This window comes from Rousettus aegyptiacus, unplaced genomic scaffold (genome assembly GCF_014176215.1).
Source record: "Rousettus aegyptiacus isolate mRouAeg1 unplaced genomic scaffold, mRouAeg1.p scaffold_m13_p_10, whole genome shotgun sequence".
Lineage (NCBI taxonomy): Eukaryota > Metazoa > Chordata > Mammalia > Chiroptera > Pteropodidae > Rousettus > Rousettus aegyptiacus.
Window position 1 is genome coordinate 78,735,395 of NW_023416285.1, and position 15,181 is coordinate 78,750,575.

Consider the following 15,181-nt stretch of genomic DNA (forward strand, 5'->3'; position numbering starts at 1 on the left):
TCAGGTCATCAAGGAGCAGCCGCGGGAGGGTCCAAGGTTACGGTGAAGGCGCTCAACCAATCAGAGCGGAGGCGCCGCCGCCATGCTTACTACGGGCAGAAAAACGGAAGGAAAGCTTGGCGTCAGTAGAAAAGAGCTGTAGAGCAACCGCCCAGGGCTTAGGAAATTGACGATACAGGCCACGCCACCCTCAGTTAACATGGCAACCTTTGTTGCTTCACTGACTTCGAATTGGCGTCAGAGAGGCTTACTACGTGGGGTCGCAGAGCAAGTCAGAAAACAGTTTTACACTGCAGTGTCGGGCAGATTAATTGCCGCTTCTTTCCGGCGTGATTTCACAAATGGCTTTTACACTTGCAGTGCGAGAGCTCAGGTGTGGAGGACGAGTTAGAACACACTGCCCCTTCCCTCCGCGAGCTGAAGCCCACGCCCAGGAGCCAGGGTCACAGGGCTGAGGGGCTGGGTCCGCGGAAATACCCTTTCCAGGGAGAGGTCGCGGGGGTCGCCTGGCTTCTAAGGAAGCGGAGGTCTTACTGGGAGCCTTCGCGCCCGTTGTGGACCTCCACGAGGGAATTTGGGAGAGCCAGGTGTTCCTCCGTCTTTGTCTTAGGTGCCATTTGGGCGGCTTTTTTACTGCGATTTCAGTCTCGATGCAATTTTGGTTCCAGACTTGAATAATTATTTTTGAAGCCGCAGTGGGTAACAGCGTCATCAAAGCAATTTATTTATTGACCATGGATTCTTATGATGCACCAGAATTGGCTCCCTGGCAAAGTGCATCCTCAAGCCTTTAGGACTACTTTATAGGTGCCACCCCTCTGCAGAAACGATTAGAATCAGTCAGGAAGCGGATTTCATTTGTCCTGACTCCACCTTGAAGGAAAATTCCCCACTGTTCACAATTGGAGGAAGATGTTTATCCTCAAAAGGTTGCATTCATTCTGCAATGGACTTTATATAATTTAAGTCCCTTTTAGAAATTCTGTACTGATCTTAAAGAGTATTCTAAACTGGGTGCATTTATTGCTGCTGAAAAAGCAAAAAGGACTCGCTGTGGAAGTGGGAGATTTCAACATCAAAGTGATTTTCTCTACTCTCCTAGGAATGAAAGGAGCTCAAAGAGACCCTGAAGCATTTCTTGTCCAGATTCTGTCAAAATCTTAATTGCTATCTGAGAACAGAGAGGGTAAAGTGTTGTGGACTGGTTGGTTCTGCTGTATATTTGGAGACAGTCTTGGGAGATTTTCAGATTTCACCTATCTACTCTTATTCTTTGCAAATGGAACAGCAACTAATACAGCCGTAATTGGAACCTGCTTTCAGAAAATTTGACTTATTTCAATTCCTTAGCAGTCAATGTGTTTAATCTTGGATGGCAGCTATGTAGACTGCAAGCAAAGTGGACCATTATATGGCTACTACTGAATGTCTGGACATTTATGCCATGCATCTAGAGGATACAAAGGCTTTGTGAGACAGTGTCCACAAAGCACCTAAGGAAGTTACAAAGGAGGAAGTTGACTCTGTGGTGGCCTGCCTTTATTCACATTTCCATAGGCATTTCAAAATTCATTTGTCACCCACGAGATTTATTCATGTTTCAACATCTGTAGTTTTAGCATGCACTCAGAAAAATAACGATTCTGTGTCACAAATACCTTATTGGAGTGTTGGCATATTTGACAGAACTGGCAGTTTTTCAAACTGAGCAAGGGCTTGTGGGGATTATAAGGTATGGATTATATACTTTTTTCTCATTGATTATTTGCCTAATTGCTATGCTGATAGGGATTGCTGAAGAAATGAGCATCTATCTCTGCATCTGTTTTCCTCACAATGTCTTTAGAGCAGGGGTTCTCAACACGGTTATGAACTGGGCTGCACAGCAAGAGGTGAGTGGTGGATGAACAAGCAAAACTTCATCTGTGTTTGCAGCCACTCCCCAGCGCTAGCCTCTCCGCCTCAGCTCCACCTCAGATCCTGTCATTAGATTCTCATAGGAGCACCGGTCCCTGGTGTCAAAAAGGTTAGGACTGCTGCTTTAGAGTTGCTCAGTTGGAAGCCCAGAGGATCTAGAAGAACAAAGGTGATAGTGGTGCTCAGGTGCTCATGTAATAGTTGTGATGCTCTGGGATGCCAGTCTCTAGAAAATGCTCTGTTGTTAATTTGTAAAATCTAACATCTTTCTAAAAAATATTATGTCAAACTTATAGGATTCAAATGAGACATCACTAGTATTGAGTATTTCTGGTTTGGGCCTTTAAAACCTTCAATTCCTTTTAAGTATTTTAGACCTGCATTCAGAGAGAATTTATGTCTTCTAAAGCATAAATTCTTACGCAGCATTTTGTATAAAACTGACAATCAAAAAATCCTCTCTAAAGGAAATAATTGTTCAATATTTATTGCAATGTTGAATTAAATAGTCACTTTTTATATGAAAAAAGGGGGTAAATTTCATTCTAGGAGTGATTTCAGAGTAGATGAATTAGGAGTTTACGGGGGTGGGGGCAACAGAAAGACAAAATCTACAAAAATACTCAGCTTCAATTACAAAGGAAGAGTATTTTAAATAACTGAAAGTACTATTACCATAAATGATAAATGAGAACTTCTTAATTCTTTGTCACCCTAGTCCTACCACAAGGAAAAAAGTGATAGGCAAACCATGGGAACATAGAAGTGGGCAAAGATTTTTATTTTTTAATCTCTTTAAACATAACTTTATTTTTTTTTGTTAGAAACATGTTTATTTTTTAAAACTAATTTATTTTTTAACTGAAGAAATTATTAAATCTTCTCCCATCTATCTCACCCTTCTCCCTCCCTGCCAACCCTCTGGTAACCCACTAGTCCATTGTCCGTGTCCATGGGGCAAAGATTTCTAAGTGTGCTTTCAGAGCAGTGCGGGGCTCGCACCTTTGATTGGCTCTGTATTGACTGCACTATTTTACAGTTCCATAGGGGCAGATTAACTTACGGATTTTTTTTTTTTTTTTTTTTGGTCTAGTAGAGGTGAATATAATTTCTGTCTGGTGGAAAAGAAAATGCCAAAGGTTACAGTTGATGGCCTTGCAGAATACTGAGCTGCTTATCAATCCCCAGCTCTCAAATGCTCCTGTCAAATAAGCTCATGTCAAATAAGCCCATTATTTGTTCCCTCATCAAATAATGGGCTTATTTGACATGAGCTTATTTTATGTTTGCAAGAGAAGCAAGTATTATTACCGTTCTGAAAATTGACTTTAGCCCTTTCGGAGGTCATCCCGTTGAGATATCCAAATGGACTTACCTGACAGCCAATTAAACTACCTTGCTTGAGAAGTGCACCCATGGGTTGCTTATGCTCAGACATGTATTTTCTTGGTTTCCAGAGTGATTCTCAAGTAGCGATAAAACTACAGGTTCTGGTGGGTTTTTCTCTTTCCGATTCTATGATTTTATTTCTGCAAGGCCAATCAGTTATTCCCCATGAAAAGAAGCAATGATCGGAAAATTTGCTGATACGGTCTCTTGGTTTGGGGATCTCTGTTGGATGGGATAGATGACAGAGAATCTGGTTGGTTTGTCTTTTAGTTTGTGTCTTTGTGAGCTCAGTTCAATAAACCACATATTTGATGCCCACTGTGAAGGAATTCTTTGAGATCAAAACAGGTGAGCTTTTGTGTTTCTGTGTTTACTTTTGATTTGTGGCTGAAGTCATACGACTGAAGCTATAAGCTCTCTTTGCTTTTATGTTTAGAATTTAGAATAGGCTTTACCTCTAACTGTACAAGTATGAAATATTTCCCTACATCCAGAGGTTGTTAATAATTACCTCTCTTAAGTTAAAGGAGCCCTATTCCGATTGCTTATAGAGATAGATAGGTGCCTAAACAAGTGAAATAGTCACAAAATTTATAGAAAATAAACCAATTGTAGCTTTAATAAATTTACATAATTAAGGCAAATCATTGGACAAATCAGACTGATTTGAAAATTTTGATTTAAGAAAATAAACAGTTTTATGTAATTATATCTTTGGGTTATGTTAAGGAATGTGTTCATTTTGTCACTTTAAGAAATTGTGGAAAGAAGGTGTATGTATGTGGCTGTTTGGAGTAATGTTATATGTATCATGAGCTTTGCTGGTCTTTGGAAATGCTTATAAGTAACAAACGATTCTTAGTGACCTGCCTCCCAGTTTTCTATTTGAGTATAAGTTAGTTACTTTGGTTACGAGTTACGATTAATGTATACTAGCAGTAGTAGTGACAATTACAACTGTGCATGCAAAATAATGGGTTGAGTTGTTTTCAAGGAAAAAAAGAGAATTTTGTCCTAAAATAAAACGTTTGTTTTAGAATATGCAAGTGTTGAGAGTGTGAGGGAAACAGATTTTATTTGCTTTAGTTTATTCTAGCTGAGTCTGAAAAGAAACCATGATATATGTTAAATTTTTATAAAGTTTTGATGGGCTTATTCACCAAGTAATTTTTTTAAAGTGAGGAGAGTGTCATGAAACATTACTTCCATTTACTATATTAATGCAAAACTAGAACTTGGCATTTTTCCTGTTTCATGATAGCTTGGTCCTAGAGCTCTTACCAAGTGGTGGTAAAAAGTTATCTTTTACCTTCTGAGTGATCTACCCAGATAGCAGAGATTCTACAGCTTGACAGAATAATGTCTTTGTTCATTCAAAACTAAACACAAAATGGTCCTCACTTGTGAAAGAGCTAAGTGTTCTTACAATCCTGCCGCTTTCTTTTATGTTTATTTAAAAATATTTTCACATTGGCTAAACAAGTTACCATGTATTGATTCTTAGGTCCCCTGTGATCCGATCTTAATCAAGTATCCAAATATCCTCTAATTATTCTTTCAATTTTGTCTTCCTTTCAAAAAAATTTTTTTTCTTTCGCGAAAAGGGCTCTTTTATACAAACTATTTTGAATTATCCCATGGGGCCCTGGAAATCACAAAGATATATTCTTTCCATCTTATAAAAGGAAAGATACTGGAAATAATTAGGTTTGTGTGGCATACTCCATATATATATATATATAAACTCAACATTGTTGTAAGAGCTGCCAAATCAGAAGAGATGCTTGGCCTTTCCTAAATTAAGTTTGTACTGGTAAAATGTTATTAATGCTAGTATTCCAAAATGTGTATGTTTTATGAGAAGGGCTATGGAGATTTATAAATGCCTTCCCTGTCGCTAATACTTTCAGGGAAAACATTGATTAAACCCTGATCCCAGTAGAGAATTTTACTTTCCTCCATTCTGATACTTTGCAATATATTAACCATAACTATTCAGTCTCATGATCATAGGGATGTCTGCTCCTCTCAGATGCTTGTCCGAAGGCTCTGCTATAAGCTAGAATTTCTTCTTTATGAAAGAACAGTTGCAAAACCCTTGGGAAAGGACTATAACAGTTACTTTAAAGTATCCATACTTCAAAGACTAGACTTCTCTGTACAGACTTTTGAGCTGAAGTTGCTTAGATAACATTCAGACTATTCCAGTGAACTAAGTGGGAATTTCCAGGACTCTTTTTAGTCCAGATGCAGTCATATGTCATGAAAGCAGATTACTGACCCAAGATCCGGCCACACAAGAATCAATCCCAACAAGACTGACCTGAGGGAAATTTCATATGCTATTTTGTTTGGAATATTGTTGGTATTATTTTCAATACTCTAGTTTTCATGGAAATAAGAGGAAGTCCTTTCTCTGTTTTTTGAAACTATAGCTAACTCTCACTTTAGTAGCCTGTGCTTTTGCAAACAAACTTTTGTGCACTTTAATGTGAAAATTTTAAAACCTTTGTGCATTTAAATGGTATCCAAGGCTCACTGAGTCCTCAGAATTCAGGAAACAAACACTTTTATTGAATATCCTTACTTTTCATAACAATGTAGTTATTTTTACAAGTTTAATAATCATTTGTCCTTATTTTTACCTTGAAACAATGGGAAAGTCAACTGTGCGATCAATACCATACCTGGAGTGTTATGTTCGCAAATGATTCTTATTTGTCAGGTCTAAATAGGTACTGCAGGTGAAATACAGCATCTGGTGCTTGGTAGTTGCTCAAAATTATATGGCTCTAAGTTTTCAGAGTAAACTCAAGTTGGCCTAATGGTTAATTAATTATCTTGCTACACATATGTAAATAATCAAGCTAACCAAATCTTATGAGACCAGCCTTGACTGTATTAAGAATAGTCTTTCAAGATTATTTCTGATTGCAAGTGAAGGAAACTATCAGAGTGATTCTGCAAAACCTGGAAATAAGCAAAAGAGATTTCTGGGTGTTCTTTCAGTGCGGTGTTAGACTTGCCCTTTGATTTACTTTCTATCATTTGGGCTATTTTACAATTCTTTACAGGTTAACCTAAAGAGGTCTAATAGAGATGCAAATAATCTGGTAGAAAAGATAACAACGATAATTACAGTTTATTGCTCTGTAGATATTAAACAGTTTTTGTCTAATCCAGCAATCTTATCCTAATGATCCTTCATTAGGATCCTTCATTGTTAAGTGCCCAGCTCTGCAAATGGTTTGAGCCAATATTAACGTCTTCCTGGATCTCTTATTAATTAGTTGGATAAAGTTTTCAAAATGTGTTTATTATAGATTTGTGTTAAAGCTATAATTTTACCTATTTTAGCAGAGGTTCAAATGTTTTTTAAATAAATACAAAGCCCCACAGATGAAGATCCAGAGTATGCCCTTCACAGATGGGACCAGGTGGGCGAAATCTTGCCCATGCTGCATCCAAAACGCCATCTGCCCTATCGTGGGCCTGTGTCCCTCCAGAGGAGGGGCACCCTTTTCTTCTCGCAGAGATGTGCCTGCCTGGCTGCTGTCTTCTAATTTGCCAAAAGGCACTCGTAGGCTCGTAGTAGCCCTAATTGTGTATGTGAAAGTAACAATGGTATTTTAAAATGTAAGGAAGTAAGTACTGCATGAAAACTAGTATACATATTTTGTGGGTAACCTGTAAGTATTTTCATTCTCTGAAAAGAAATATGCCAATACATAACAAGTTATGAAACTCACTATAATTTAATTCATTGATTCTGTTTTAGGGGATATAACCCAAGAAAATAAACTCTCCCCGTTTCTCCTCCAAAAATAGATACATGTGCATTAGTAACATCAAAAATTTTCAAACAGTATGCATAGTGGCCCCAAGGACTATGTTAATACCTTGTAGTATTTCTATAAACTAATAGTACATAACAATAAGCAGACTAAAGAAATGTAAACTGCTTTATGATGGGATCATGTACCCCCAGCTCTGTAGCTCCTGGCACATAGAAATAAGGTACTCACTAAAAGTGTGATAATGAAGTGAATTTGTACAGGATATATGTACCTAAAGAGCATTGTAAAATCATAATGCATATATAACAATCCAATTGCAACAAGGCTGTAAAGGATTAGAGACATGTGGAGGCCTGTGGAGTTTGAACTTTACACTGGCCAAGGAGAATTAAAGAATGTTTTTCAAGAAGCAGTAGGATGAAAACAGCATTATAGGAAGTAGTAGTGACTAATTGGATCATGGTTAATGTGAGATAAAGATGGCTCCAGTATTCCCAATTTTGAAAGCTGGCAAAAGATTAGGAGTGAAAGAGTCTCCATTTATATATGGTGAAAGAGACTTTGAAGTGATAGAAATACTAAAGAGCTTAATATTGATTCTTTTTCTGTAAAGTGTAAATTTCTAGGTAATTTGGGATTAAGAATCTTGATTTAAAAAAAAAATCTTAATTGACCCGGGTCTGTTAAAGTAGAAACACCTTGAATTTCTAAGAGATTATCACTAGAGGGCAACCTAATCATATCCGCTTGATGTCTTTAGAGCCCGACTACCCTGAAGTGTAGCCCTTGGACCAACAACATCAGTCCCATCAGGGTGCTTAATTACAAATGCAGACTCTTGGGCTCTCCTGAGACCCACAGAATCAGAATCTGTATTTCAACAAACTCCCCAGTGGCTGGTATGCACATTGAAGTTTGAGAAGCACTGCGTGGGACACACAGGTCTCTCCTACCTTTTTGTTGATGATGGCTTGGCATTTCTTTTCAGATGCCAGGACTCAATCACTCTTTTGCTGTGTTTATCTTTTCCACTCTATTGCTCCACATTTTCCTGTCTATTTCACATTTCCCTCAAAACTAATGGAATGTGTATATGGATGAACAGGACGGAAGGAGGTTTTAAAGGCTACTCAGCAAGCTCCACAGCTGCTCAGCTCATTCCTACTGCTAGCACTTTTTAAGGCCAAACACAGAGCAGCTGTTTCAACCCTTTTGCATTTCTGCAGGATAAAAAGATAAATTCTGATTTTGGTTTACCAAAACAGAAATAGAGAACAGCTGCTTTTTAAAGAATGTTTACCACTGAGGTCACATTTTTAGAGTAAGATTTAGCTCTTGAAATCACTCTGTCCAGAAAACCGGGCAACATGAACAGGCTTCCCCCATACTCTCCCAGCACAGAAGGAAAGGGAGGAAAGGGAGGAAAGGAAGTGGGTCCATCTATGGGCCGGGCTAGACTAAACCTTTATGGACAGGAACCTGATGTGCGACCGGCTCCATCCACCTTTCCAAATGTTCCTTCCCACAAAGGCACTGGCAGATTTGGGGCAATAAGTTAACTCTTGGCTCCATTTCTGCCTTTTATGCTAGTGGAATTCTACCAACCCACATTTGAATTTCCCTGCATCTTACTGATGTCAAAATAAGCCTTAGCTTGCTCTCAACACAGGGAGAGAGGACCATGGACATGATATCTCCCAGGGCAGCAACTACAATTACATTTCAACTATGTTCTAAAAATCTAACACAGAAATTCAAACTTTCCAGGGCATCAGAATCCCCAGGAGGGCATGTTAAAACACAGATTGCTGGGCTCCACCTACAAAGTATCTGATCCAGTAGGTGTGAGATAGGATGTGAGAATTTGCATTTCTGCTGTGTTCCCAGGTGATATTCATGCTGGTAATTGGAGACCACACTTTGAACACTACTAAGATGTCCAAAAGCATCTTAATTTACTGCTATACATTCCTGCAATGAGTTATGGCTGGCTAGTTGTCTACAGAATTTCTGTAGACAATAGTCAACTTTTTTAGGTTTCGTTCCCTATTTAAAAGGCCATTTTAAACTGTCTGCTGAACTAAGTACAGATTAAAATATGACTTGACTTAGCCCAACCCCACTAAGAAGCAGATTTACTCTCTGGATTTTTAGTCTTGTTTCCCAGGCAAACAGGACTTCTGCTAAAAAACAAAAACAAAACAAACCTACCTACCTCTCGCTTTTACCTCTATAACCCACAAGGTGGGGCTGCTGAGCTGCCATGAAGGAGGCTAGGAAAATCCCCATGATCAGAGGGCATCAGTAATCTTTCTAAGGGCACCAAGAGCATCCTAGCTTCAGCTCGAAAAATGGAGTGTTTTGGGTTACCCATAATCAATAACACAGTGTGACTCCAAGAACTCCTGATGGGCCTCCTTTTTCTCACCAAGTCATCAATTTCTTCCCACCTCCTTATATCAGGGTTTACGATTAATTTTTGTAAGGTAAGGTATTGTGTTCTGTTCAAATGCAAATAATCTCAAGGGGGATAAACATTATCAGTTGAAAAAGTTTGAATGAGGACATTGAATTATTTTATAGTTTGGTTGTCAGAGAGGAAAGACAGGTGGATTTAAAACGTAGAAATTTTGGCTGGGAGACTGACCTGCTCACCGACAGCCCTGCACCTCCACCACTTAATTTTTGACAACCACCCACAGAAAAGAGTATCTTTGTAGGTGTCCAGAGGTCCAGCAGAGAAGTTCTAGTACACCATTGGTGCAAAAAGAAGAAGAAGAAGAAGAAGAAGAAGAAGAAGAAGAAGAAGAAGAAGAAGAATCATCATCAATGCGTTGAAGAAGGTAAGAACAGTTTCACTTTACCTGTTTACCTCTCCCTTAAGGCAGTAAGTGCTAAGAGAGACCCCTTCAGCCCACAACTTCTGTCACAGGGGAGAGGGAGAACATAGCGAACGCTCAGCTTCCCAAGCTGTGCGGGATACAGCCCAAGAGACTCACTTCTTCTCACTCCACCCAGAAGGCTAAAGTGACCAGCATAGGTGAGAATCTGGAACAGGATGGAAGCACAGCAATAAGGGCTCAGAACTCATCAAAGGGCCATGGAAGCTTTACAGACTCCATCAAGAAGCCCAACCATGAGCTTAGTGGTATACCTCACCTGTGTACCCCTCTGGCCCACAGGTATCCCCAATGTCCTGCATGCCTACCTTAGCCCCCAACCCCCACCCCATAGCCATCCCTAGGCAACCCCTCAGACTGCAAAAGTGAGCCTTTGAAGACTACTTGAAAGCACATAAAAGTGCTGACCCGAATCCACAAGGATAGGAAAGACATACAAAAGGATAGGAAAGACATTTTGTGATACTGCCCCAGGGAAAACAAACAGAAGGCTCTCAACACTTGCCTGGCTGTGTGGGGTTAAGAGAAGGCATACAATCTTAAGAATTCCCTTCCCCAGGAGGGAACAAGAAGTATGGAGCAGGCACATCCATAGACAAGGTTTCAGAGAGCCTTAGAATCCCTAGCTGGGCTGACTGGTAAAGGTCTTTCTCTCCTGAAGCCAAGTAGTAAAGACTAGAGATAGTGACTTCTTCTTTAAATGTGAAGACAGCAATGCAAGATGCCAAAGAACATGACAAATTAAGGATGTAAGACACCACCAAAGAAACACAATAATTTTCCAGCAACCAACCCCTCAAAATGGAGATTTATGAATTGTTTGACAAAGAATTTAAAGTAATTGTTTTAAGGAACCCTATCAAGCTATAAGAGAACACAGACAACTCAGTGAAATCAGGAAAACATAAACAAAATAGGAATTTCAACAAAGAAATATAAATCTTAAAGAACCAAAGAAATCCTGGAGCTGAAAAATACAATGAATGAGATGTGTTAATGAAAGAATGTCCAGCCTAAAAAAAAAGTCTTATAAGAGTTTGAGCCAAACTGACGACAGTTGCTGGGAAGCAAAATCTCAGCAGATTGAGAAAATGCTCCACAGGATGGTAGTTTTGCGGCTTATGTTATACATCAGAATCAAAGGAGGAGATACGAGGAGGATTGCATGAAATTCATTGGTGGTAGATTAGGTAGGCAGGAGAAAGCAAAGTGGGGAATCTCTGAAAGTGGATAAAAAGCAAATTGGAGAGATGCATATTTCTTTTACATTGGTGGATAAGGAATAGTTAACATTTACAGCACATAGAGATGGTATGTGGACAACAAGTTAACAATGTGGCCTCATTTTTATGGTGCTGGTGATTGTGCCTTCAAGGGGTCTGGAAAAGAAAATTACTCTGACATTTCAAAGGCATGTTATCTTAGATACACAAAGACAATAGACAGGGTCACTTAAGGTAAAGATGACCTTTGTCAAGGAAGCCACAGGCCTAGGTCATACTACCTGCCATGACCTGGTTTTAGTTAGGAATTTTTATGTTCAGAACATCCTGTGCAGTTATTTTCTGTATCTGGGTTTGCAAATCCCGCCATTCCAGCCTTCCTTGAGCTTGTCAGATTTAGTATGTGGCACTTTTTTTGTCCACTAATGAAAAAATAAGAATACTACAGAGAGAGCATCAAGAGACCAACAGACTTGATCGATCAAGTGTTATTTGAGAATGTCCAGTATGGAGTGCAACCTTTCTTAAATTTTCTATAATTTCCTAAATTTTTTGGCTGTGAAATGCTTCTTTTATGGATTTGGCAGAGCCTGAGTTTGAGAAATGCCAGCCTAGCACAATAGTGTGGGAATGGGATGATATTATAATGGTATTTGTCTGGGAACCCCAGGTCCCTAAACATTAAATCATTTCCTTGACAAGCCACCTGTCCCTAAAAACTCACATAAGGGAAATACATGTCCAGGAGAAAATAATAGGTAAATTGACACTCATTGTTACTGAGATTTGATTCCTATCCAAACATAATGAAAGATAATCAACCATGTAAAAAATGCCTTGTGTCTAGATTAGATCAAATCTGGAGCCTAGAACTGCAGCAAGTTAAAAGGCCTCCTTTCTCTTTTGCCTACATCGTTGATCTTCCCTCTCTGAAGATGAGAAAATGTTGACCCAAAGTGCAGAAGAAAAGAGGAAAGCAAGAAAGAGAACCCTTTCCCCACTAAAGGCTCTCTCAGGTATTGGCAATTGTGACGTGGAAGTGCATCCTTGGCTCTTCTGAGATCACCTGCCAAGGCAGTCCAAAGAGTCAGTGCAGAAGAGTACCAGAGGAAGAAAGAGCTGTCACCGAACCTGACTTTCGGATGTTGAGTATTCTAAGTGCTGAGCTTTCAGAAGGGTAGCATGTCATCAGTCCATCCATCCGTTCGTTCTACCATTAGTTTGACTGGAGCACCAAGTGTGCAGGGAAACTACAGACAGAGTCTTTGTCCCCAGGAGCTTGCTTCTGGAGGGTGGAGGAGGGGCAAGACAGAAACTGATCAAATCAACAAATATATATGCACACATATATAGATATACATATATATGTATGTATGTGTGTGTGTGTGTGTGTGTATATATATATATGTATATATATATATATATATATATATATATATATATATATAATTTAAAATCTCTTCTCTCTTTCTTTGGGCACATTGGTAGGTTTGAGTTTTTGATCTCCCTGAAGCTAGCTGAGATTTGGGTTCATACCTGTTTTCTCATTGTCCACTTTCCCACTTGTTTCAGCTGCTAAACAAATTCCATCTAAACCTAGCAGATTTGATGATGCTCATGGATTTTGTGGGTCATGAGTTCAAACAGGGCCCAGTAGAATGGTTTGCCTCTGTTGTACAGTGTCTTGGGCCTCAGCTTTGAGCTGCAACCATCCAAAGGCTCCTGCACTCACATCTGTGGTGCTTGGGCTGGGACAACTGGAAGACTAGGACTACTGGCCGGAGTGCCTTCGCTTGGCCTCCGCACGTGGCTTGGGCTTCCTCACAGTGTGGAGACTTCTTATATGGTGGCTCAGGGTTCCAAGCATGAGAATTGCATCCTCTATTCTGGCCCGACCTTGGAAGTCACAGAGCATCATTTCTGCCAAACTATGTTGTTCCAAGGAGTCACAGTTCACCCAGATTCAAGGGGAGGGGACATATATTCTACCTCTTAAGGAGGGAATGTGGCAATATCACACTGCAGAGGGACATTTGGGATAGAGGAATTGTCGTGGCTATCTACAGAAAGTACACTCTGCCATATACCCCTTGTCACCCTCAGCTTACTAATCATCGGGATCTGGCAGTTTTCACTTTGAATGGGTGTTGTATTTTGTCGAAGACTTTGCTGCACCTATATTAGAAAACTATATAGTTTTCCTCCATTGTTCCCTTAGTACAGAAAATTTCTTTTAATGTATGAAGTTGTCTGAGTAGTTTTTAGACCAAAAGTTTGTCATCTCATGGCACGAATTATTAGTGTAGACATGGTCAAACAGGTTGTAAGGAAAAAAGAAAGGAACGAATATTTATTAAGGACATACTCTATGCCAAGCATTGCAATAGGTACTTTATTTTTTTAAATACTTCAGTCTCCTCCAGTCTTCTTTGTTATGCCACTGCTATAACTCCTCCTCACAAGCAGAGGATAGAAAACAGAGAAACATTTCTTAAAGTTACATGCAGATAGAATAGGAGAAAAGCAGGAGAGGGATACAGAATTAAGGCATTTAGAGACTCACATATGGGAGTACCTTTTCCCATGACCATGTACATTAAATGAATCAACAGATATAAACATTGCCTGGGACATAAGAGCTCCATAAAGGTAGCTATGATGATGATGATGATATTATAACCTTCTTGAGGACAGAGACCATAGCATATATGGTTTCCATCCTCTATAGTCCCTTGCAATAGTACACACTCAATGTACATGTGCTGGTTAATTGATGAACCCACCCTCCAAGAGCAGATGTTGTAAATTGGAGTGGAATTGTTAATCAGGACACTCTTCTCCTAGTGTTTGAAAGTTTAACCCTAGGATTTGAGATAAGGGATTACATGGGATTAATGGGTGAGAGTTCTAGAAAAAAACTAACTATATATGAACATCTTAAAGAAGAGTATTTTACTCAATCCTGGCATTTGGAAGATGAGTTTTAAATGAGATAAGAATCTTACTGGTGTATTGGTTAGGATGTATTCAACTATATACAAAAGAAAATCTGACTCATTGCAACATTTATTTTTTCCTTGGTAAGATGTCTAGAAGTAGATGACTTTCCAGTGCCCTTGGTGAAATTTATTTCCTCAAGTTCAGAAAATGGCTGTTGCACTCCAGGTATCACATTCTCTCATGATTGCATTCAAAATAGGAAAAGCCAGTGTGGATAGAAAACTTACCTTCTTATGGTGATCCACCTTTGTTCATGAAAAAAATCTGTCTGCCCAGAGCAGCTCCATCCCTCTATGAAGGCAGGACTTCATATGACAACTTGCTCCATCTTGTGATTATGATGACTTTGGATTCTTTTCTTAAAGAGGAGAAATGTCCAGTCAAAGTAGAAGGTAAATTAAGCATCTCGAATATTTTTCACCTATCTTTTTCACGCTATAAATTGTGGTTGGCACTTGTGATTTATAGAAGCAGCATGACCCTAACTCTGGAGGAAATTACAGTCTATTAGAAGGGCCAGACATGAAAACATTAAAAAAAATCTAATTTAGTAAAAATAATGTTAGGAAAGCATGCTGTGGGGCCCACAGTTCACAGGCAGTTAACCCTGCTGGGAGTGCCTAGGAAGACTCTTGGAGAGGAGAGAGTTCAGCCTGGGGCTTTAAGTATGACAGTGCAAAAGAACAGAATCCTGGGAGAAGATGACATGAAAAAAAGGCAGAGGCAATATTCACTATGATGTTATAATGGTGGATACATTTGTCCAAACTCACAGAGTGTACAACACGAAGAGTGAACACTGTTATAACATAAGAACTTTGAGTGGGGTCACGAGGTACATGGGAACGCTGTACTTTTGCTATGAAGCTAATATTGGTCTAAACAATAAAGTCTATTAAAAGTAAAAAGGCACAGGGACACTTCTACTCTTGGGAGAATGTAGTTCCTTAAGTGG

The 15,181-nt window shown here is 39.3% G+C and overlaps 1 pseudogene; it reads left to right on the forward strand.

Annotated features, from left to right (window-relative positions):
• Positions 1-275: 275 nt before the first annotated feature.
• Positions 276-12,549, forward strand: LOC107518440 (annotated as a pseudogene).
• The last annotated feature ends 2,632 nt before the right edge of the window (positions 12,550-15,181 follow it).